The sequence below is a fragment of the Panulirus ornatus genome, chromosome 58 (assembly GCF_036320965.1).
Source record: "Panulirus ornatus isolate Po-2019 chromosome 58, ASM3632096v1, whole genome shotgun sequence".
NCBI classification, from domain to species: Eukaryota; Metazoa; Arthropoda; class Malacostraca; order Decapoda; family Palinuridae; genus Panulirus; species Panulirus ornatus.
In genome coordinates this window covers 9,428,348-9,454,347 of record NC_092281.1, presented here as the reverse complement: position 1 = coordinate 9,454,347, position 26,000 = coordinate 9,428,348, and the positions used below count along the sequence as shown (strand labels likewise).

The 26,000-nt window shown below is 41.8% G+C and overlaps 1 long non-coding RNA gene across 1 annotated transcript in view; it reads right to left on the bottom strand.

The window, feature by feature from the left end:
• Window positions 1–568: 568 nt before the first annotated feature.
• The window catches only part of LOC139766925 (uncharacterized), a 162,316-nt gene continuing 136,884 nt past the window's right edge, over window positions 569–26,000 (bottom strand). Inside the window, exon 3 of the long non-coding RNA XR_011716966.1 lies at window positions 569–2,114. This is a non-coding gene — a long non-coding RNA (uncharacterized lncRNA). The remainder of the gene's footprint in view (window positions 2,115–26,000) is intronic.

Sequence of the window (26,000 nt, the reverse complement as noted above, 5' to 3'; positions counted from 1 at the left end):
GTCCTACCGCGCTTCTCTTACGTTATACTTAAGGTTGGGATTACATCGAATCACGCTCGTACCTTATGTTCATTAATCAATGAAAATAAGGGGATGAATTCTGAAGGTCAAAACTATAATCTGTAAAAGGAAAAAGGCCGACCGAATCGTGCAAAAGACAATTGAGACTCGTTTTTCTATCTGTTTTGGAGTTATTTTACCTCTAGGTTTAAAAAACTGTAAATAGTTTGAACACTGATAAGGTCATACGGAAAGGTCAGGTGGATATACACTGTAAGGTACATCTGGTAATTTATCACCACAAGCAAACACTAAGGGTAGGATTTACTGAAAGCTGTGTAGGTAAAGTTTGTAGATTGTGCCTGTAGATACGTAATGTAGGTAGATCATGGATGTAACTATGCATTGTTAGTTCTCTCGTGTGAACAGGAAAGTCGTGCATGTAAATATTTCTGGATTTCGCGCGCTGAAGGACATCTGAGAGGTCGTTTAGCTGTAGGAATACAGCCTCGTCAAAGTATGTCTCGCTTCAATGGAGTCTACATTTCCCTGTCACTTGGAGTAGCGCAGTCTCAGGTTATAAGACCCTTAGGAAAAGTTCCTGAATAAGGCTAAAACTCGTAGAAATTAGTTCTGGGTTAAGTATATAATCAACATGGACTGTGAATGAGGGAGGAAATTTTTTTCGTAAGACAATTGTTATTGGGTTTTGATTAAAACAAAGTTCAAAGGTCTCCGAATCTATATAGACGTCCACTAAGAGGAAGAGAGATTACAGGATGTGATGTTAAAATAAATATCCTTCTGCTACCATATGGCAGAGCTTTGAGGATTAAATCAGGGTTCCCCAATATGGTGTATTGTGGCAAACGCTTTGATCAGTCGTACATATCTCCTCCTCTATTATAAGAACCTTAATCTACGCAAACTTAGTTTGAAACTTAACTCTGTCGTTTGATGCAAGTCTGAAAATGGAACTCTGTCGTTGATACAAGTGTATGAGCTTAATCAGTAGTTTATACAAGTGTGGGAACTTAAAACTCTGGTGTTTATACAATTCTCTAAAGTTGATCCGTGATACAAGACTGGGGAACGTAACTCATTCTTTTGACACAAGTGTGTGAGCTTAACTCATTCTTTCGATACAAAGCTGAGTGGATTTCGTAGCGTTCCCTCAGGGGCCAGTGATGGCTTCAGTGGTTGAGGCTTAGTGGAGAGAAGATTACCGCAGGTCTGATATTTTTTCATAGGAAAAGAAAAATGAGAGAAAAAGAGGGAGAGAGACCTGGCCAGATGAAGGTGTAAAGCTACGTTTGTGTGCCTCATCAACAAAGTTTTGTATACATTATCACTTCCAGCGTTGTTCCTCTGCTCATTTGGAAACTTTTTTCCCCTCACTCGCACGAGTTAACACTCGCGACGCCGACGACGTTCATCTGTTTCCACCTGCCTGAGCTCGGCTTAATTTGCGAGGCTCAAAGTACAACTGTGTCCATCTCTTCGGCTCTGTCGTGAATTGCAGCTTCTGTCCGTCTGCTTGCATTCTAGTTTGTGTGTGTGTGTGTGTGTGTGTGTGTGTGTGAGTGTGAGTGTGTGTGTGTGTGTGTGTATACTTGTTTGGCTTTTCTGCATTAATTACATCTTGGACATGGAGAGTCTTGGGCTATGTTGAATTCGTCTCTAAGTGTTGTATGGATTGTTGTCCCTGAGTTTAGTTGGGAGAGCGTGAGTAGCGTGAGGAGTATGTATGTTGTCAGATGAGTGCAAAAATGTTTGGGTGGTGTGTATATTACATAAGGAGTCTGATCTACCCTGAAAACATCCCTTCAAAACACATTTCGTTATTCAGAATACATTTCGTTACTTTTGCATCATTCGAGCATAGTGAATAGTTAAACAATTTCCAGCTTGTGTTCCAGTCTCATCAAACTTCTTATCTAACTTGTGTATTGCCTATCTTGACGGAACAACAACACCAGCGCTTGGGAACTTGAGTTTCAAAGGCTGGCCGAAAATTTCACTTGTGGTTCTTCCTTGGTTTCTACCTCGTGGTCGGGATAAGGGACACTGTCTGCTCCCTATCGAAAGACGCCTGTCCGTCTCGGGTTATTCATCTGTAATAAAAGAAGATATAGTTGAAACACTTGCTCATAAATGGCATTTATATATATATATATATATATATATATATAATGTATATACGATCAGAGTGCATATGAACGCGCACTTTCACGGAAGATACAAATCTCTAACAGCCAGGATCGAACCCGGAACCCCTGTGCCCCTAAAGGGGCGATCATAGCCTAGTGGTAGCGCTCCCGCCTGTTGCACAGGTGTTCAGGGTTCGATCCTGGTTGTTTGAGGTTTGTTATATATATATATATATATATATATATATATATATATATATATAATGTATGTATATATATGTATATATATAATATGACAGAAAGCAGACGTGTTCTAGGATTCAATTTTTCATCCAGTCCAGAAATCGTGTAAACTCCTTGGCAAAGAAGTTTGGGAAAAGAAAAACGATGAAGAAACTGGTCCATCGAGGCATTGCTGAGTTGTTCTACGTACATGTCGAAGATGTTCAGTTCTTGTAACCTGTTGTGTATTAGTTCACACCTAACCTTTGGGATCTTCATTCAGTGCTAAGACAATATAAAACATTGGGCCTTTAAATTTATATTGTGCTAAAAGGAAATGCAAACATTTTTACGATTTGTATTGAAATGTAAAGCACTTGGCAATAAATTCATTTTTACAGAAAATAAAAAGCATTTTGCCTTGAATGTATATTTGTATCTAAGAAAATATAAAGCATTTAGCCTTAAAGGCATGGCACCATTTGCTGTATAGTTTTCTATTGCACAAATGTTAAACCATCATAGTTTTATATTTTAATGACAGACGGGAGGAAAATGTTAAGTCTCCTGCTCTACACTGATGTGTTTACTGTTGTCTGTTTCCTGAATGTAACCATTCACAGGCCGGGGTCAACAGTGGAGACGAAGACGATGGTAGAGGTCAAATGAAGGTTGTGCAAGTCGAGGGAGGACGGGTCAGATATCTGAAAAGTTTGCCGTGTGTGTGTGTGTGTGTGGTTATGTTACTATCGGTGTATCAAGGTGGGAGAGTTCTTAGATTCGTGTCGCCCTGTCTTTTAAACTTGTGTATATGTAATATATCTTTACTCCCCCATACAAACCCACGCACACTCTAGCCTAAGCCAGGTACTTTTCGACCATCCCCGAGAGGAGTGTGAACACAACGATGAGGTGTGGGTCAAACTACAGCATCAATAATTCGAACCTATACGGAAGCGCGCTGACTCATGGTCATCACCACCGAGGCCCGTGGTGTATGATCGTTTATATAAAAGAAAATTACTCATAATAATTTCCTGATTATACAGTGTTATGCTATGTATTCTGTGTGTGTGCGTGTAGTGCAACATTCCCTGACATGGTTACCTAAATGGTGTAGATTTAAAGCTGGCATGAAGTATTCGCTAACATACGCCCGTAGCGTTATTAAATTCCCAGAACTCTCTGTTGCATGTACTTAACACTCTCCCCCAACTACCCCCACCAGCCCACTCCCAGCTCCCGCCTTCCTTACTGTATAACCCATTTTCGCGATTATACACTAATTAATTATTTTTTTTGATGAACCCAACGTAATTGCATTGTAGAATCCACTTACGATGCCGCGTTCGTAAACAGGGTGTGATTTTATTGGACGTCATGTGCGGTATCTGAGGATTTTCCGGTAGCCAAATTGTGGTCTGTTTTCATGACCGAGCCTTGAGCACAACAGTACGACCATTGATAGTGTCCTTTAACCTTATACTGAAAGGTTAAGTCGAAAGTAAAGCCATCGTATACAAGGATCGAACCGCCGTACTCACTGCTTATAAAGTCCTGCTCAAAGGACATTATATATATATATATATATATATGTGTGTGTGTGATATTCGACATAGGGCATGACATGTGACGTATATACCTTATCCAAATTTTCCCATATCCAGGACTTGAACATCAGTCGAATTAGTCACTGGATCACGAGGCAATTAAGTCGTTGAAACTCGAACACACTCAGCGTGGCGAACTTGAGCTTCGTTTGCCCCGTGGGAAGACAGTCTCTGACGCTGATGGAAGACCGACAGCTTCAGGAGCTAATAAAGTCTTCGTCGGCAGCAGCTGCTGCTGATGGTGCAGGAGCGGCGGCGGGAGCTCCTGAAGTCTTGTATAGTCATTAGTGACGCAGATGGACGTACCACACATCTCCAGTATCTCTATCCAGGTCGCTGGTGTGGAGGTTGCCCTTGGTCCAAGTGTGGATGTGTTATTTCACTTGATTTTAGGAGTGGATAAGTTACTGTCCTTTAATCTGGGGAGTGGTGGTCATTTTTCCTTAATTGTAAGTGTAGATGTAAAGTTTTCCCTTAATTTAGGGAATGGATGCATCATTTCCCCTTACTTCTACGTGTGGATGTGTAATTTTCCCTTAATTCTAGGTCTGGTTGTGTCGTTTTCCCTTGTTCTTGGTTTGGTGTTGGAATGTTTTCTTAAGATTAGATGCATTTCGATGCACATCTGTTAACAGGCAACGGCATCTTAAGCATGCACAAACTCCGTTGACAGGCAACAGTATCACTGGCATGGATAAACGGCACGAAAGTTGGGAGTCAACAGGAGCAATATAAACAACGGTATCACCAACAGAGGCAGCCGGAAACAACAGACATGAACCCCACCAACATCGGACCAACAGCTGCCTGGTCCAACTGTTAACTTGAATCCCTGGGGGCAGTTGCTGTTGCCAGGGAGACCAGCTAATCGACGCACGAACGTACATGCTGCTGAGAGAGAGAGAGAGAGAGAGAGAGAGAGAGAGAGAGAGAGAGAGAGAGAGAGAGAGAGAGAGAGAGCGCGAGAGAGAGCATGCATTAATTTTAATAGCTTTACCGCAGACTATGAATAATTCAGTGACTCTACTTGACCTTCCACCTGGACAATATTGAATAGTTTATTAATACATCACATATCCCTTTTCATCCCGTAAATGGGAACATAAAGGTGTTCGATTACTTCACCTGTGGCAAACCAGACCTTTCAAATTATTTGGCAAACGCTCGTGGCTTCGGTTTGTTTCGTCGAGAAGCGATTCAACCTCACAACCACTCTTTGGTCGTTGAAGGTTGGATCGTTTTAGATGAAGACAGAATACATATTACCCTTTCTGATGTTACGTATGGGAGGATAAACAATGTTTAGATAAGGTTATTGAAGTGTTATAGACTAGCGAGCGTAGACGCCAACGCTGGAGGTTGTTTGAGAGGGGAGTTCATAGGGAAGCGTTTTCGAGCAACGTAACGCTGAATGGACAAAGATGTATCATTGGCTATGAGAGCGTATGGCTGTTTGTGTGTAAGAGAAGCAGATCGTTTTAATTTGTGACGACAGGAAAAGAATCATTGGGGTTAATTAAGCAAAGCAAGTGGGGGAGGACATGAAGCAAACATTTTATATATTTATGAAGTGCTTAGGATTCAAATCTGTTTTATTTTGGAGACATCTCGGTGTGGTCTTGATTAAGCACTGTTGGTTTCTGACCGGTGTGGACTGCTTAATGTATAGGGTAGTTCTGTGAAAGGTGTGGACGACTTGTAACACTGTATAGGGTAGTTCTGTAACAGGTGTGGACGACTATATTTAACAATATATACGGCAGGTCTGTCACAAACGTTAGAATGTCTAATTTCATTACCAAAAAAGACTTTCAACACTTAAAATTATATATTGTAAATCCTCTTATCTTAAATCATTTGAAACCTGTTAGAGATTAGACACAAATAACATAAAAAAAAAGGACTTCTGCTGAACTATAAATTGAACTACAAAAGTGCACTGCAGTTGCAGTATTAACGTTATGAATAATTGCAGCCATGCAGATTACCGTGCAATATTTCATGGAGTATTAGCGCAGGAAAATTTGCGTGATTCAGAATTAATTGCTAATAATGGCCTTTGTGTTAGGCCAGCAACGGTATACCTAGTACTGAAAATGGCATATCTAATACTAGGAGTGGCATACGTTGTTCTAGAAGTGGCATATCCACCACTGAAAGTGGTGTGTGTGTATACATGTGCATATATATATATGTATATATATATGTGCGTGTGGGGGCGTTTATGTATATACATATGTGGGCAGGTTGGGCCATCCTTTGTTACCTTGATAACGCGGGAGACTGCGATAAAGTATAATAAATGAATATATATACACACTAGTTACACGGAAAGTGATATATGTAACACGAAGTGGTATACATGACTCTGAAATCAGTATATAACATTGAACGTGGTATACCTAACGTGACATGTCTAACGCTGGATGAAGTATATCTAACGTATTAAGTAGTATCTAAACCGAAAATGGTATATCTAACGTGTCAGAGGTATATCTAAGTCATACCTAACGCGTCAGAGGTATATCCAACACTGTCTTGTATCTAACACTGGCAGTAGTGTACATACAGAGGAGCTGGTATATATATATCGTTAGAATTGGTATATGTAATAGTGCTGGAAGCTAGTACATCTGACGCCAAAATCTCTCTAATTAGATTACGGACTGGAAAGCTTACACTTCCCTCGCAGGTGGGAAACTAAAAACTATGATCCTGGAAAAAAGAATCCGATCAGTGATATCAGTTTGGAGAGACGCCTGGACGCATCGCAATATTTGGCACTGTTCTAACCTTTCAAATTCTGCAGGAGACATGACACCCGTGTTACTCCTCAGGGTAAAGTTGGATCATTGTAGATTTTGATCCTCTTTTGTTTTATAAGATATATAATGAGAGAGAACTCTCTTGTGCATCGAAATCTAATTCGCAATAGAATATGAATCTCTGAGTTTGGATTTGGTCTCTGAATTGGAAGGAAGAGTGAGAACTGTGACTTAAAGGTAACGTTTATCACAGCTCCAACAGCATGGATATGGGTCCTATGATGAAGTCATGTTACAATAACTATCTCAAGAAGATGAGAATCTCTAATTGGCTGTCATTATTTCTCACTTTAGGGCTGCCACGCACAGGGATATCTTCGTGGTCCTGGAAGTAATACCATGAGTATAACAAGGGGTACCCAGTTCTGGAAGAGTTCTTCAGGAGTAATGGGGAAAAAAAAAAGCATACACGCAGGGGAGTACATGTACGCATGCCCTCGTTGTAACCTCCAGAGTCTTGATATCTTGCCACAGTCCAGCGAGAGACTAGGTTTGGCTTTCCAGGCAAACAGAACCCGGCAAAAAACATGTTGCGTCGATGAAATCGTTTATGCAAAAGTGGGGAGGGGGTTTTGGAGGGGGGGTTGTGGAAGGAATTTCATAGTTATCCATGGGGCTTTGTAATGCAAATTATACACTGGTTTGCCAGAGAGAGAGAGAGAGAGAGAGAGAGAGAGAGAGAGAGAGAGAGAGCGCAGTGGTCTGCCTCTTGGGGAGACGAAGGTCCTCGAGTTCGAAGGAGTAGCCAGTGTACCGAAGTCCGTGGAAGCCTCCGTCAAGGCCACCATATAGACCTCACTTAGGACCCTACTCGTCCAGCTGGGCAGTTCATCTGACCCATCTCTCCATGATCATTTTTTTCTCCATCTTTCTATCTACTTCTTGCGGTATCGATTCTTTCTTCAGGGGAGTTTCTTTGATTTTTTTTCCTTTCTGAATCTTTCCTAAACTTGCAGCGAATAAGACTCCGTTCTCCTCCTGCATTTATCATCAACGATTGAAAGGAATAATTTATATTTTTCACCAGTCTGCTGCCAGGCAAGGCTAAAGTATTCACTGAATGTTTTCTCGATCATATAGAACCCGCCTTTCTCTCTCTCTCTCTCTCTCTCTCTCTCTCTCCGTATTTGCTGGGAGTGGAGGATAAGAAGAGAACCTTTACCTTGCTATTCTTTTTTTTTTTTTCCTCTCCTGCTTTTAACAGTACTGCATCTTTCTCATTAGCGTTATGGCCAAACCACCTTGCGTGGACCTTGGGTCTGTTTATGTACATAACTTATAGCTTAGTTTGAAGCTGATTATCATTTTTATCCCTCTTCTTATTGCACTGGTTTCGTATTCATTCAGTATCCTCCTCGTCGGCGTATTTAATCTTTTAAGTCTATAATTTCTCTTTATTTTCCTCTAAAGACGCCATTATATATACATTTCGTGTTCTTTCCCCCAATCCTAATTTTTCCATTCCTTAGTCTTCGTATATCCTCTTGCTTCTTTGTGGACATATTTCTTCTTTCCTTGAGCACGTCTTTACTCCTCCTCTTCCTCTTTCCCGAGGAACATCTGTTCTTCCTCATTCGTCACAATCTTCATTTCTTCCTATCTCACCGGCCATATTTTCATCTTACGTCTTCCAGACGCAGGCGGCTGCTGTCTTCCCTCAATTCTGGCCAGAATTTATTACTAGTGTTCTCGTCGGCCTCCTCCCGCTTCTCTCCTCCCCATTTCTGCCCGCTCCTATAACTGAAGCGCCTGGGTATATAACACTGAAGATCGTTTGTCTCGCCCCCTCTCTCTCCCTAGCTCCCTCTGTCTCTCTCTCAGGACCCATAAAAGCCGTCGCAGAAACTCTCAAAATCTTATAGGTAACTGAAGATTTTCCAAGTCTTGGAAAGGCGAAGGTGAAACTCTCAATCTTTTAATGGTATATGAATATCTGTTTGGCCCTTCAAAAGAAGTTGCAGAAACTTGAGACTCCCGGAGTCTTGCAGTGGATCTGAAGATCTCTCCGGACCTTAAGAGTCGTCATAGAAATTCTCAAAATCATTTGGGGTATCTGAAGATCTCTTTGGAAAGCCTTTGCAGAAACTTTCAAAATCCTCTACTATATCTGAAGATCTCTTTGGACTCCTCGTATCGATCTAGGCTGCATTCGGTATTAATCGCGTCATCGTTTCCAATTTTCTTGGATGTTCTTAAATGCAGAGTCGTAGAAAACTTCTGAGCACCTCATCTCAACTAAATCAGGTACATTTAAAATCGCATGAGAGAATTTGCACAAATAATCCCCCGTAGCTCACGATCCTTACAAAATGTTTTCGAAAAGACTAGGAATTTCCTGGAACGTCTTATAAGCTCTCAGAAGTTTTTAAGAGTCTTTAGAAAGTCTCTGAACTCTCCCCCAAGCATCGCTGTTAACCTCCGAGTACATATCATAACGCCTCTGGCTTGTCTTGTAACCTCTTAGGGTTTCCCTCATTTCTCTGGAAACCAATGGATTTCTTGCAAAGACTTCTGTCGCTTAGGATCCCTCGTCTCCGCTGCTTGTTTAATGTAGACGGCGGCTTTGTACGCGCACAGGCCTGAGCGATTTTATTTGTCTCTGGCTGTCTGTCTCTCTGTAAGCTAAGCGGCTTTCCTTGCTTCATCCAACGTTTCGAGATATCTGAACGAGAGGTTCATGTTTGACGATATCAATTAGTGATATGATAAGATCTGCACAAGAGAAACGATAAGCTAATGATGATAATAGAGAAACAAGACTGCTACAGAAAAATATCAAAAAAAAAAAAAAAAAATCACCTGCTTGAACGATAAGCCAATGTGCTGTTTTTGGGAAATATAAGAAATGCTATAATGCTCTTACTGAGATAATGATCCGACCGACTTCTCCACTTTCCCTATTTTTTTCCACTTCGTCCACTCTCATCGTCTTTCCACTGAGTACGTTCCTTTCATCGCTTTTCTCCCGTTCCACATCCCCCCCACGTACCGTCCCTCACCTCCACTTCTCTCTCCACATCCTCCTCCACTTCTTTCTTCCTCCGTCTCTCTCCTCGCAGCCAATTCCCTCCCGTTGTGTCCCTGCAATACTCTCTGGCTCCCAGAGGCGGCGTCTGCGGGAGTGGCGGTGTTCAGGTCTCCCCAGGCGGCGTCCCATGGGAGGTGACCTCCCCAGAGGAGGAGAGCTGAGCAAACTGACCAGAAAAATGCTCCCAAGATTGTTCCTTTATGTTGGTGTTTGACCTGAGCGGGAGAGGGAGAGAACTCGCTCCCTGCATGGCAACACTGGAGGTAGGAGGGAACACTGCTCAATGGTCAGTCATGCTGTGAGATCCATGGGAGAGATACTTGCTGGTGTATATACACACACACAGGCACATGGATAGTGAGGGGCTAGTGCAGGGATTCAGCGCTGCAGTGGCTGTCAAGTTCCTCGAACGGGTGGAAAAACTCGGTTTGATACTTTGCAGATTCATCAGTGAGGGAACACAGAAGGAATGTACTCCTTTGAAAAGAGCATGAGAGTTGAGATACTTCCGAAGCAAACTAAGGAAAGGAGTGGTGGATAGTTAGAATTTCATATATACATATATATATATATATATATATATATATAAGGCGAACAATGCAGAGATAGTTTTAGAGGCTATGAAAAATGTGCGCAGGGAGTTGTGAACTCTTTGAGAGGGGAAAGATGATATTTGTAAGGAATTTAATCTGCTTTTGATCGTAAAGCCTCTGTGCAATGAGGGTTGATTAAAAAAAAATCTTGAATGTCGACGGTGGACAAAATGAAAATGCCTACGGTAAAAGGAGAGAGAGAGAGAGAGAGAGAGAGAGAGAGAGAGAGAGAGAGAGAGACGTACGCAAGCACACTACCACAGAACCACTGGGAGACTTTAGGTGTGAGAACACATCCCGCCCCACCACGCCTGGTCTGGTGTGAACCAGCCAACAATTCCATCTGCAAATAACCTTAGCCAGGTCCTCGAGAGTCGTCCATTACTGTTGGGCATTACGGTCACACTGGAATCCATTAAATCTTGAACGTGTTTGTGGTGGTTGGGTTAGGGTGTGGTGGAGGGAGGAAGGTATGAGCAATATTGTCACCATTAAATGCTTCTGGCTTGATTTACGACCTAGAGACTAAACTATAATCTCGTTCGGGATAATATATTTCGTATCCCAGACTTTCTTTGCCTTAGGAGATATTTGTGGTTGCAAGATAATTTCTTCGTAATCTTTTTTTTAGTATCTCGGCTACGGACGCCTCGGGAGGGACTAGTGGCCAATAGGGTAGACTGAAGAGGATTTAGCCTCGTAAAAGAGGAGCTGTTTTCCCCCAATTGGACACCTTTTTTTTTTCCCCAATTAGACACCTTTTGACTTGACTAGAATCATCGTTTTGCCTCGTAGCCCGTATTTCTGACCTGTTGAAAACGAGATTATAAAATTTTCGAACAAGTTCTAGATTGTGGCTGAACAAGTCTTCATACCGGGTCCGGCGAAGCCTCCGAGAGGTTTTAGGATTTACTAAATAGTTTAAGAGAGAGACTCTAAAGAGATCTCGCTAAAGTTCCGAAATTCTTAAGGGCTTACGAGTTCCCTGCGAGGCATTCTCGAGGTGGAGGATGGTTCCAGAATGGCGGATCTGGCACATCATGGAAGATAATGGGCGATTGGCGGGAAGGAATCATCCTAGTTATTATGACTTCCAGTTTCTGTGGTATAGCGACAACATAGAACGAATAAAATGTTTCTTTTTATCCATTTTTTTAATAAATTAGCGAGTTATGAATTGTTTTTGGGGCTGGGGAGGATCCTAAGTAGCTTTGTTTTTTTTTTGGAAAAATGTTGGAACGCTGTCAGAGGTCTGAGGGAAAGTCTCTGGAGGGTCCTCGGATAACTTGAGGTTTGGAGAGTTTCCCCTCCAAGACATCTCGGTAGGTCCTGGGAAAATAATGGCAAGTTGGACCGTGACAAGATCTGCTTCGTACCCGTGAAGCCGCACCTGACTAGCAGACAGAGGGGGGGGAGAGAGAGAGAGAGAGAGAGAGAGAGAGAGAGAGAGAGAGAGAGAGAGAGAGAGAGAGAGAGAGAGAGAGCGTGAGCAGCAGCGGTGGTGCCAGGATGGTGATATAGTTTCTGAGAGAGAGAGAGAGAGAGAGAGAGAGAGAGAGAGAGAGAGAGAGAGAGAGAGAGGCCGTCTGGAACGTAGACGAAGCCCTGACTTCGGCTGAGGTAGTTAAGTTAGGGAGGATGTGTTACGAAGGGCTGGACCGGAGCAGCGGTGGGGAGGAGAGGCGAGATGTGGTAATAGCATCTGAATGTGGAGGGAGAGATGGGCCACGAGGAACATCGACTGACGAGGATGGATGGGCGCAGAAAGAATGAACCAGATACAGTGTCTTAAAAGACAAAGGAGAAAGAGTATTTAAAAGAGGGAAGAGAAGAATTCATGATAAACCAAAGATAATAAAGAAAATCAACATAAACGTCTATATAGTTTTATCAAGACTTACCAATGAGGAACAGAGTCGTAAACTTCATGAGAGGAAAATGAGATCTCTAAAGGTGAGAGAAAATGGAATTAACTGTCTGAAAGTATGTGCGTGGTGTCGCAGAAAATTACATTACCACCAGATAAGTGACGGAAAATGATACAGAAGTTACTAATGACGGAGAGGGGAGGGAAGTCTAGTTTCGGAGTAAAAGAAAAAAGTTTGATATACTTAGTTAGACGAAGGAAGCGACTCCATTACATTAACTTCAGAACTAGAGGACAAAAAGATGAGAACATCTGTCAACATTTGATATTAAACCGACAGAGAAGGTATATACACACGTAGTACATATATGTATTTATATACGTGTATCTGCTGTTTAGTGGTCAATATTTTGATTAATCTAAAATGTATATTATTCCCAAGGCCGTGAACCACCACTGGTGGATTCTAACAAAACAGCAGCGTCTACAGTGTATTCTTGCATCTGGCACTGTGGTATACATACAAGGCTGGTCTCCGTAGGATCTCTCTCTCTCTCTCTCTCTCTCTCTCTCTCTCTCTCTCTCTCTCTCTCTCTCTCTCTCTCAGGATCGGCTATCTACTTGCAACACCCATCCCGTGTGTTTCAGGTCCCTGTAACTTTCATTTCCGACGGTCTCCGGGACGTGCAAACTAACACAAATTAAATCTAAAAGTCACTCCATCAAAAAAGCTAAAAGTTTTACCTGGTCTCGTTTACACCGGAACCTACTCTTCTCTCGGTGAATTTTTAACCCAAAGCCCTATGGTAGGAGGCTGTAGTACGGCCCTTTGCACGGTGGTACGACCCTTAGGTATGATGGTCTGGCCCGTAAGGTCAAAACCAAAGGCTTCACCATCATACACACACGTCATTTTTTGCTGAAGGATCGTATTATTAGCCATGTTACTGCTTTTTCTTCGTTACAAGGACATGATTTCGGTATAAATGGACCCTACATGTTATGAGGAATGAGGTGGATATACGTATGATCTGGGGACAAATGAAGTGTGGAGAGGTCCTCATTCTTTTACAGAAAAATGATGAGTGTATAAGAGTACCTCACAGTACAACTGTCAGGAACTACTCGAATGCAAAGTCCAAATATTGTGTAGTTTTAACATGATGGTTTAATTAGTTTGGGATAAAGTTAACTTGGAATAGACTACGTATAAGTTGGAGGGGGTGAGGTAAGATAGGATATTTCAGGTAAAATTGAGGTTGAAATAAAAGGAAAGACAGTGTGTCAAAGTTAAGGGTCTGTAGCATTTATCCTGTACCCGGAAATTAAAGAATGAAATTCATCACTGCAAATAAAATGTTGTATTGCGAATGTGATACAGATTTAAGACGATATGTATGCATCATAGGACACACGCACAGTATATATTATATATATATATATATATATATATATATATATATATATATATATATATATATAAAACACAGCGATGCTAGTATTAATATCAATTATCCACTAGAGTTTGAACAACGAGCTAATCTCATTTAATATAACTGCATATCATTTGTCATTGTAATTATTCATATATCTGCTCTGATGCCAATTTCGGAAGCGGCTTTGCACCAGATTTTAACATTTGACCTTAGTTAATTGTTTCCGACATGAGCGTTTGCTTCCAAAAATATTCAATCTTTTCTCTACTGACAGCTTTTTTCAATGTATCTTAATCATTATTGCAGGCAGTACGAGGAGAATGTTCATACGGGTACTTAAGAGATTTCATAAAAGACGAGGGATATCGCACGCCGCAGGGATATCTATAGTTAAGCAAAACGGGTCTTGTGAGATACAGAAGCACTTGCGTACACACGCACAGCTACTTAACCTACACCACACATCTTGCTTCAGGGATTAGTCTTGCACCACTTTCCTTCACAACTTGCCTGAATGTATTCCATCTACATTCTACATGACATCAAATGACTTATACCTACAGTACCAAGCAGACACACCTCCATCTACTTACGGTATCTACGAGACTTGTCTACAATACACATTTCCATGTTATAGTTACCTATAACCTCTTAGAAGACCCACTTTCCACTAGTTACCTCAGAATATCTACCAAATTCGTAGTATCCACTTCAGTATAGAGGCGAAAGTTTAATCAATGTAAGCACCGACTCTCGTTGCATTTTCGGTGTCTCAGGATAAGTACCATTTAGATCATGTTCACTGGGGAGTCGAGGTGATTTCTGGTACCGTCTGAGCTGAGAAAGGTTTTAGCTAATGTGCCTCAGAGACATGTCAATAGGAGGCCCATAATGCCGTGGCTAACACAGAGCATGGGTGTCGTTTTTCCCCTCCTTATTGTTAATCACAAGACTCGATGTCTCATTTGTCTAAGTTATGTATCCTCCAGTGTCGTCCCCCTCTGATGACGTGAAGTAAAAGAGTAGGATAACGCCTCAATATTGTCGGTGTGGTCCGAAACGTAATGTCATGCGATGAATTGAAATAGTGAGACTGGAAACACCTCCACCACACCCCATTTCCCCCTGACGTAATGGGTCTAGCTTGTGCGACCACTGGTTCTGGAGGTAATTTTTGCGTGGTGTAGCACCAAGTGCCACTTTATGCCATTTGTCATAGGCATTCGTCGCAATTTATGTGGCTCTTAAACGAAGAATGAGAAGTATTAATGTCCCCACCAAGCCGTCCACCCCCATCTCCCAGGGCTATAACGTTTACAGTAATTTACAGCAAGCGTAAATCACTCCGGATGTTAGCAGAACGTAAATCGTCGCGAAGAACATGGGGGGAGGGTCTGTCTGGTTTAACGTGAAATGATGGTTTTTCGAAAGTTAGGGAAGGTATATACATCCATGCCAGAAAATTGTAAATTCCATGATAAATTATGGGTTAGGGGAAAGATTGGTGTGATAGTGGCTCGCTATATTGCCATTTACGCGAAATGGAAAAAAAAGAATATTGACGCGGAATTGAAGATACTACGGTTGTCTACTAATTTATTTCATCTTGTGTGTGTGTTAATCTTTCGATCTATGATGGGGACATTCTCTTCATGCATAAGTATACTCTGGTACGAATGAATGACGTATAGAATTCGTCTGGAAAATTTGCCTTTAATGTACGAATATCTTGACGATCGCTGTACAAACAAATCCACTAGCAAAATTCAAGGCTCCATCGCTGAAAAAAAATAAAACCCCTAAAAATGACAAGAGGCAGAATGAAAAGACTGAAAAAAAAAAAAATATCTCAAACTTCTGGAACATAGGGCCTGGAAATCAACCCTTCCTGTATCCTAGTTTATAAAAACTACAAGAACAGAAGTAGCAAGGAAGAGCAAGGATGGTTTTTTTCCCCCTCCCTCTAAGGCTTAGTTACTAGCGCAGACTCATTAAGACTGGATGGGGCAAGTTGGTCTCATAAAGAAGATAAATCTTTTACTGTTTATTAAAGACTCCTTCTTCTCTTCTGGTGTCGGAATATCTTGCGAAACGAGTCTGTTTTATTCTCTGTGATCTGGTGCCCACTGAAGATGTGAAAGAGAGACAGTATATCTGAGACTAAACCATATCTACAGAAAGGCAACAAAAAAGTAATGTTACGAACGACGCTGTCATCTTAGACATTTCTTATCCATCCATCCTCCGCCATACGTGTGGATCTATAGAAACCGTGGTGGTTAGAGATGTCTGAATTAGAGTTTTCCTTTCACGATGGATCCACGGGTACTTGCATCGGTAGAAATAGATAACCCATGAGAGAGAGAGAGAGAGAGAGAGAGAGAGAGAGAGAGAGAGAGAGAGAGAGAGAGAGAGAGAGAGAGAGAGAGAGAGAGAAATTTATCGTTTGAACGTACCATAGTTTCACCCAGGGAATATGAGGTTTGAGTTTTCAACATTTCAAATAATCTTTTACTCCTTTGCCGTATATTCTTGAAAATGTTCTTCGGAAAAGCTGCGAAGCTCTGTGGAGGGAGGGTCAAGCTGTAGTCTTTGAAGCCATAATGCGTCCTGGAACATCAGATATCGTACTGACGGTGCGCTGCCTTGGTACGAGGATTATCATATACGACTGTGACTGTGTAGTGGTGCCATCTATTGAGCTAGCCCATAACTGTTTGATGAGCTGGCAATGGGCAATGCAAATCTGAGTGTGTATTTGCCCAGTGTCCATGGAAACAGTTACTGTCGTGATGGAAACTAAGTGGCCTCGAGTAGTGAGGATTATCTTCATGGCTTGGAAACTAAAAATGAGTTATTTGGATGCGACCCACAATCTCGACGCCTCGGTTAATGAAATTTTGTTCAATTTCATTATTTCTATTTACTGGTTTCCATACTTTTAATGCTTTTCGGGAGCTAAATACTTGAGCACGACGGTACGATACTGGTACGATTGACCTTCGAGGGTCAGGTCAGAGGTCACAATACCCGAGGATCACACAATAATGGCCATGGGTTGATTGGGTTTCTGTTACTATCCATCCCTCTTATTCAAAACTCGAGGAACTGAACAATGTGTTTATGTAAAAAAGATAACACCGTAAATTATTGAATTACGGTTTATCACTTACAAAGCACAGGAACGTGAAAAAGCATATTTCTTTATGAGAAATAGATTTTAATGACTCAAAAGTCAGAGTGAGTGAACGGTAGAGTCGAAATCCTCCGGACTGAAGAACTTAAAAGGCCTTGTTCCACGAAGCAGTTTGTATCTATATTCCTCTGTGGCTGTGTATCATTAGCCTGGTGGCGGGGTTGGCCGGTTCATACCAAGCCTCTAGTGAAGCCGGGGAATCGAAGTTCCGCCACGGATTCGATGGGTTAATCTGAACCCGAACTCCAGTTCAGTCGGGGTTTGGAAAACCGAGGATACTCCTTGGGATCGAAACTGATATATGTAGCAGATTGTTGGGACATTGAGGGATTGTTTTGGCTGCTCCCTTGACGTTAACTCTTAACAAGAACCTGGAGGCCAGACAATACCACCCACCCTGGAACACTATTCGACCAAGGCTCAATCAGGATTTGTAGTGTGCTCACTGAAAGCCCCATCACCTCTAAACAAGTGGTGGGTCAGGACTTGTCTGTCTGCGTCTCGTTATCTATCCAGCCAATTTCTAATAGAACCTCCTGTCTATTTACTTGCCTAACTTTCCCTCTGCCTGTCCGATTTTGCCTATTTCTCTTATTTTGTCTCTTTTTAATATGTACAGATACACGTCAGTTTCCATTTTATCTTCCTGAACAGTTTTTAGTTAAATGTATTCCATTGCTTCGTTGTTTCAGCTCATCTGCTTATGTATTCACCTGTTCATTAAATATCTTTCCATCTTTCCCATTTGTCTGTCTGCCTCTGATTTTCTGTCTACCGATCTATCTGTAGACCTACCTCTGTATCTACCTATCTATTTTTCTATGTCTTTCTACAGACTGAAAGTAATAGGTGATAATTTTGATACTGCAACACAACTTTCATTCTTTACACTTTAACTCTTCGTATTTACTAGCAAGTCCCACCTGCAGCTTATTTCTGCACGAGCCGCCTTGCGCTGCCGTCAGAAACTGTTTGCATTGCTTGGCAAACAGCTCAACCCAGTCTTAAACTGCATCCTGCAGGATTTGCCGTTGGTGTTTGCATCTCTTGTTTACATCTGTGTTTCTTATACACCAGATGGAAAGTTAAACGCTAAGAAAATATCTGCGATAGATTGAAGTGTGTGTGTGTGTGTGTGTGTGTGTGTGTGTGTGTGTGTGTGATTGGAGTAGAGTGCATTGATATACAAGGACTGGAATATTGCGTGGGAGGCTTTGCATGTCCCGTTAGTCTTTATAATGGGAGACAGACCATTAAACACACCCACGACGCAAAGGATACTATTCAACAGCGATTCAATACAATCAATTCAGGCGATCGACATAAGATTTGAAATGCCATGATTACACTGCCATAGGGTGTGATCTGGTAGTCGAAGCTGGAATGATAATGAAGCATTGACATTTCCCTAACGTGGGGTATTTTATTTTCTAATGTTAAGCCTTCGGAGTCACGGCTCAAATGATGTTTAAGGAGAAATTACCCGAAATCAGAGCACTTAGAAAACTTTCCCAGCTACAAAGGACGTGTGCTAATGTTTATATCCGCTTTTTCTTTCTTTCTTCTTTTGCTTGGGAATGAGTGTGGAGGCTGTGGTAATTAGGTCGCCGGACAGATTTGCTGTTTCTAGAAGCGGTAGTGTGGTAGTTCGTTGGCCAGAGGTTCGTGGTGGCGAGTGAGGAGGGAATGGAATACTGAAGTGAAATGTCATAAAAAAAAGATTTGCATTCGTGGAGGAGCAGATGCTATTAACAGGTGACACAAGACTGCACGACAACAGAATCTGTAGTTTGCCAACAGCCTCTACACTAACAAGCTATCAAATAACATAACAGACAGTGCAACACGTGACCACCAAACTATGCAGCAACAGCTAATCACCACACAGTACAACACCAGCGGCAACAACGGCTGAATAACAGTAAGAAAACAGTGGCAGCCACACCAACAACAGTAACTAGCCAGCAGAAACGGCAGAAGCAACAGCATTTACCTCCAGCTAACAGCAGCAGCAGCACCAATATCCATCCGTTGCTCTGAATGTTGGTCGAGCACTGGCCACACTGGTAGTGGGTGTCTGCCACCAACAGCCCGGAGCTGCCTACCAGATTAGCCAATTAGGTCAGGTATATGATCCTTCCCAGGTAAGAGGAGGCAAGGGGAGAGGAGAGCAGGACGGGGGATATCAGGGGGGGGGGGGAGAGAGAGAGGGGGAGAGAGAGAGAGGGAGGAAGAGAAGGTTGGGTAGAAAAAGTGGAGGTTCCATATCAGAGAGAGTGTGTGAACTAATATTACACACAAGATACTTCTTTATCTCCTCATTACCAACCTGACATTGCTGAACACTGACCTTTGCATATTCTGTAATAACTGGGAATTAACAAAAGAGATTAAATACAACAGACCTAATCCAAAATATATTTCTTAGTCCCACATAATATTCTAATGTCGTGGCGTTTCTAGGCCAAAATTATATAAGCAAAAAGAAAGTAAAATGCGAGTTATAAAAAAATCTGCAAAAACTGCTGATAATGTAGAATGAAAATGGTTTAAAATGAATGTGAAAATAAAGAACGGTCTGAAATCGTCAAAATTAAACCGTGGTCGGTATATTCGCCGTCAATAAAAAGATTTTTACAAAGCAAATCAAACGGTTGAGTTCGTCAGCTAACAGCAACCTCGTCTGTTTATACGCTGTGATAAACGTGAGATAAAAGAAGTCGGAGGGGAGGAATTACTCTGGCTGCAGAAAATCGTTTCTGAAGAGGATTTCGTCTGTTTCTGGTCGTGGCTGTACTTCATACACACTTGTTCAGCACATGAATAGCACCTCGCCTCCTGTATCATCGCATTTTCCATTTTCTTTGCTGTTGAAGACACACTCATCTCGCTCTCCAGAATGTTGAAGCCCTAACACCTTAAAGCCTCTATCGCTTCGCCTTTTTCTGTACTTGTTCTGACCCCTCAACCTTTCTTCCTCTGAGACATAGATCCTCTTTATTTTCCAACTCCATCGCTTCCCCATACGCCTAAAACCAATCGGCGCACACTGGCCAGCAGCCTTTCAGTTGGATTGCACTCGCTACCAGGTCTCGCTAACCCGATCATTTCTTAGTCAACCTACCTCCTGCGATATATCTTCCGCGGGTATTTCGTTTCCAAGACGTCCCTCTCTTTATGCTCTCACTGAAGGCCTTCAAGACACTCATCTATGCAGTGCTGTTCGGACTGGTACTATCAAACATCTTTGCCCTAACAGAAACTGAGGCTTTCTTCAGCACGTTTCTTACCACATCCAGGACCTATTTACCCTTCTCCATCCCTGTGAATCACTTCGGTATCAGTGATTTCATCCTTTGCCTCGTCCACTACCAGGTACCCAGAGCATCCCACTTCTTACAGGTCCTCTCGAACTCCCGGAATGTAATTAACAACTTTCCATTCGCTTCATACATCCACAGCATTTCCCATACGATATCTCCTTCATTGTTATTCAATGATTTCTCCAGATCCATAAATGCTTCATTTGCCACTTTCTTTCCCTTCGTATTTTTCACCAGCATTCCTCTTAAGACGTTATCTGGTCCACGTATCCTCTGCCTCTTCTGAAACCATACGATTCCTCTCTACTCAGCTGCTCTGTCCTTAACACCACCCTCTTATATCCTCATTCTCCCTTACGTCTTGCCAAGCATGCCAACTTTACGCAGTTACAGTTGTGGACATTAATTTTTGTCCTTATACAAGCGACACTGCATTGTGCACTCACTCACGCTGACACTTCATCTTGGGCAATACATGCGTCGAGCAGCTTCATGTACAGTTCAACAACACAGTTTTCCCGATTCTTGAGCAGTCGCATCTGAAATTTCGTCCACTCCAGACGTTTTACCAACTTTTTACCTTTCCCCATTTTCTTTACTATCCCATTTTCCATGACTTTAGTCTGCATGCCACCTCGCCCCAGACACACCACATCGGCCTTCCTGTCATCCAACACATTCAGCAGTCCCTCAAAAAAAAGTCTCCAACTTCCTTTTCACATCTTCATTACCGCTTCCCCATCCACTCTCCTCATTGTCATACCAGGTTGTCTTTTTCAAGGACACAGGAGATAAGTGGGAAGTATATCCTTTTTCCCCACGCAGTATATACGTGGGTAGTACATTCATTTTTTCCTGGTGTTACGTGGGGAATATATACTTTTTTCCTCAAGTTATACGTGGGTAGCATATACTTTTTTCCTCAGAGGATATACGTGGGGAGTATATTCATTTTCCCGCGCAGAACATGCATGGGGAGTATATTCCTTCCTTCCTTCCCCCTCGCAGGAGATACGTAGATAGTATTCTTACTTTTTTCCCCTCACCGCTCCTGCTCTCACAGGTTAACGTTAATAGCTATTTCGTATTTTATTCATTATAAAGATGACCCGTCTCTTTAATACCTCAGAATGATAATAGCATGGGGTGAATAAAGATTATTTTACCAAAACCAAAATATCACAAAACACCTTGGGTCTTTAGGTGACCCATATATTTTGCCTTTGATATCGTACAAAATTTTCTAGATATACGAAGGAACACTGTGTGATTATGGAAGACGTATCGCGGTTCTTAAACTTTTGCCCTTGAATAAGTCTTGATGTATGAGGAAGATTACCACTACGTGATGTTAATTGAAGATGTGTAAAAAATAATCTTTTAACCTATGTTCGTTTTCATATAGAAATACATTACGGAAATTTGCCTTTATTGTATTTATGGAAATAAGGACCGTATGTTTATGATAGTTATCACGTAACACGAAAATATCACCGAATCTCCATTTTCAAAAATTCGTTTTCATATACAAATAAATGAGGTAAATTAGCCATTGTTTTCTGTATTAGGTTTAGAAATAAGGATCATCGTTTTCTATAATATTCGTTTTCGGGTAACACTGAGATATAAGCGTATCTCTACTCTTCCCCATAATAATGATATGCTTCAGAGCCAGTGTCATTCCAGCACAATGTATGTTCCTGTCGTTACTTAATTTACAATTATCTTGCTATCAACGATACAAACTGGCGCGGAATCGCACTAGCGATAATTGCAGTTCAACCTCATTGCTTGATATTAATGATCTTATTAAGTCCTGGTAAATGATCTTTTCCTCTGACATTAAAGGTACACAACGCATTAAAACCATGAAACTCATCACCTACTGACGGTAATTTAGTGCCATTTATGACAATGATCATTCAGACGACGAGGTAGCTTCACTGTTTTCGTAACTTTTTTTTTTTGGGTGTCTGTATATACTTTGTATGACCACCTAATTCCTTGCCCAGCCTATATAACACTAGTGGGGTCAAACTTGGGAAAGAGACGTCCTTTGATTCTCTGATAGTGGTGCGTTTTCGAGAACAAAGTTCCAGTATACAAAAGTCGAGGGAATAATTATTTTGCAAACTCTTGTCACAATTATTTTCCTTTAGTTCATAACACATTTTTGTATCAAGTATTCTATCCTAACTTGATAGTGTTTAGTACATCAATCATTAAGGTAATTTTGCCCCTACAGCTATGTCGAAGCTAGCTATATATATATATAATATATGTATATATATAAAATATGTAATAGTATTTGATACCCCTTCATGCACAGGAATAGAATCAGGGGGTATATGAGTGCCATCCAGGCAGAGTATTTACTGAGCTATTATGGCTTGAAAGCCACCTGTCCCTAGCCATTTATATGGTTCGGGGTATTCGCGCCCCCAGCTGTTGTGAGGTTCCTGAATCGCACAAATGGTTAAGGACAGGTAGCTTTTAGCTTATCATGGTATAATGTATGTACTGCCCTGATAACATTTATTTGATCCAGGTCTGACGTCAGGGCGAACAGAGGTAAAAAGAAAGAAAAGATCTCGTATGTTTATATATCTTTTCCTCATATTTCATGTTTCGTACTCCTTCCCGTCCGCTGACAATGATTCAGCCTCGTCTAAGGGTGACATTTCGCTCAAGAGGATACCACTTGCAGGTGGAGTCCGCAGACAATACATCATACGTAGGAGAAATTAACGTTTCCTTTGTATCTGATACGAACGTTCGCCTTTTTTGGTGGGGGTGAATATCATTTTGATATGACATATCTTCGCCATATTTTTCCTCTATGATACAGTAACACAGACGGTAAGAGGACCCGACGTCCTAACGAACTGGCGGTGTTCATTCATCACCTCTGTGCCTTGGGTGGTGGCACAGGTGCCATGGGCCTGCCACGTCATCAGTTTCTGTGGTGGTGGTGGTGGTGATGGGGTCTGGCACTCCCTCAGCATCAGACGCCTCCGCTCCTGGCATCAGCAATTGCTGGGCTGGACGCTTACCATGACCGCCAGGATCAATTATAGACCGTGGCTGTGAGGGGAGAAGGTGGTAAGAGGGAAATGGGATGAGAGGAGATGAGAGAGAGAGGAGAAAGGGAGGGTGAGGCAGAATGTGGATATGCGAATGACTGTGTGTGTGTATGATGGAGAGTATAAACAAGGGTGTAAGGGAGACTGTGAGTGAAAGGAATGTTTGTCGACAGAGTTAGGATAGGAAATGATAAATAAGGTGATTGTCATGTATAGCTTTCTCAACAGTGGTAAAAAATAATAGCAACAACAACAATGACAGCAGCAATCAAAGCGCCACAATAAGGTAGCAGCAACAGGAGCATTACGTAACAGCAACGGCAGTAACAACAGAAGACAACAGTAGCACCTTCCACTTGCAGGCAAGATAAAAATAAATCGACAAAAACACTTGAGCAGAGACGGCAGCAACCACTAGCAGACGAAAAGAACACTGGTAACACACACACACAAAGCAGGACGGACGACAGCAAAAGCAGGCGGAGGAGCAGAAGCAGCAGGAGTAATCTCCAGCCTCAGTATCGCCAAGTCTCTTCACCCAACGTCTTCTGTAGTTGCAGGCTTCTACTCCAGGTGGTGGCGCTCAGGAGACCTGCTGATTGATCAGGTATACGTTGCCTCTCGCTCTGGTGAGGACTGTGGAGCTCTCACCTGGGAGATAAGGAGAGGAAGTTGAGAGGAAAGGATAGAATGACATGGTAAATTGTGGGAGAGGTGGGGGTGCTCTAGCTTAGTGTGAGGCGTGAAGAAGAGGAACAAAATAGAGTATAAAAGAAAATTGAAGCGGAGGTGGACGAGGCAGTGAAAGAATAAAGAGGAAGAGCAAAAAAGGAGGGGAAGTGGAATAATAAGTAGAGGGAGGAGGAGATGAAGAGCCCATAATGACTGGGATTCAACCAGATATGTCAACCGTTAATGACAAACGTGATCATCTTTTTTGGAAACGGCCAAGGTCCCAGTGTCTCTCCCCCCCTTTGCGGTTTTGAACGAAAAGTCTGAGCCTTCTGGACGAGATGTAGCCCTCTTATAATGGGATTAAAGTTCACTCGCTGGTGACTTACTGGATGAAGCCTCGATTTAATCTCGTTCTGCACGTAGCGAGGACGTCGGACCATCGGGAGGAAACATGAACCTTAGTAGCCTAGTTGAGTGATAACTCCGGCGTTTGGATCTGACTTGTACTATTCGGACCTGCTCATCCAAAACGTTTGTCACCACTTGCATCTTCGATAAGAGATTGAGTAATGTTCGTGCCGTCAAAGAGGAAAGACTGGATACTAAATACTGTCCGAATATAATATTTTGCCCGCATTAGCATCCAATGTCAGCGCAAGGTTATCTGCCTCTGGTTACTTTTTTGTTATCCTCGAAAATTACTAACCTAAGTACGAGAGTTGCTGCTAGTCAAGCATCAAACTGGAGACTGAATGGACTCTGCTGCATGGGTCAGATCCTGGAAATGGAGCCTGTTCAATGGAATCTAAACCCTTCTTAGTCTACAGGTTACCTTACACACCCATTCTTACTGGGAAAAAGATAGAAACCAAGATAAAAGACAACTTGCGTTTGATATAACACAGGGGAATGTATATAAAAAGGAATTCAACCCTAAAGCAGTGGTTGTGAACTACTGCTTTAAGGGTGAAAGAAGTGGGGGATGAGGGAGTGGGGATCAAGGTAATGACTACGAGGATTTTTCCAAAAAGGGAAAAAAAAAACTCTAGTTCTTTAGGGATTCTCGAGCTTGGAGCTTACGGTCTTTCGTGAGCTCTTACCCCAGAAACCTTCCATGCATGACGACTGTATATCTAAAAGCTTTTCTGCATGACCCACTTTTATATTCCACCTTCAGGATATCTTCCAAGTTATATATAGCCTTTATAACCCACCTCCTGGCTGGCTGGCTCTGTACTCATGATTTATCAGCGTAGTATTTGCCTCCAAGATCTACCTACAAGGTATCTATCTATATGACCTACGAACCATGTATACTATATGGCCTACCTAGAATACTTACGTTCATGCATTATATATATATATATTTTTTTTTTTTTTTTCATACTATCCGCCATTTCCCGCGACAGCGAGGTAGCGTTAAGAACAGAGGACTGGGCCTTTGAGGAAATATCCTCGCCTGGCCCTCTTCTCTGTTCCTTCTTTTGGAAAATTAAAAAAAAAAAACGAGAGGGGAGGATTTCCAGCCCCCCGCTCCCTCCCCTTTTAGTCGCCTTCTACGACACGCAGGAAATACGTGGGAAGTATTCTTAATCCCCTATCCCTAGGGATAAAATATATATATATATATATATATATATATATATATATATATATATATATATATATATATATATATATATAATGAGGAAATATAGAATTTTCGAACGGAACATGGACGCATTTTTTACCGAAGGATTAATGAAATTAAAGTTGCAAATGGGACGGTGTTATTTCGACTGTCCACCGAATTTTATAAAAAAAACTCTTCCCCTCAAATTTGAATGACTCTGTAATGGGGAATCCAGCCATGATATTGCAGAGAAGGGGGAAATTATACCTCCAGCCTCAGTTTGAAGTTGTTGAAAAATGTTACTTATCCAGACACTTTGTCAATATTAGTTCTATGAGTCGATCAATAAAGTGATCAGTCATGAAATGGATACAAAATCA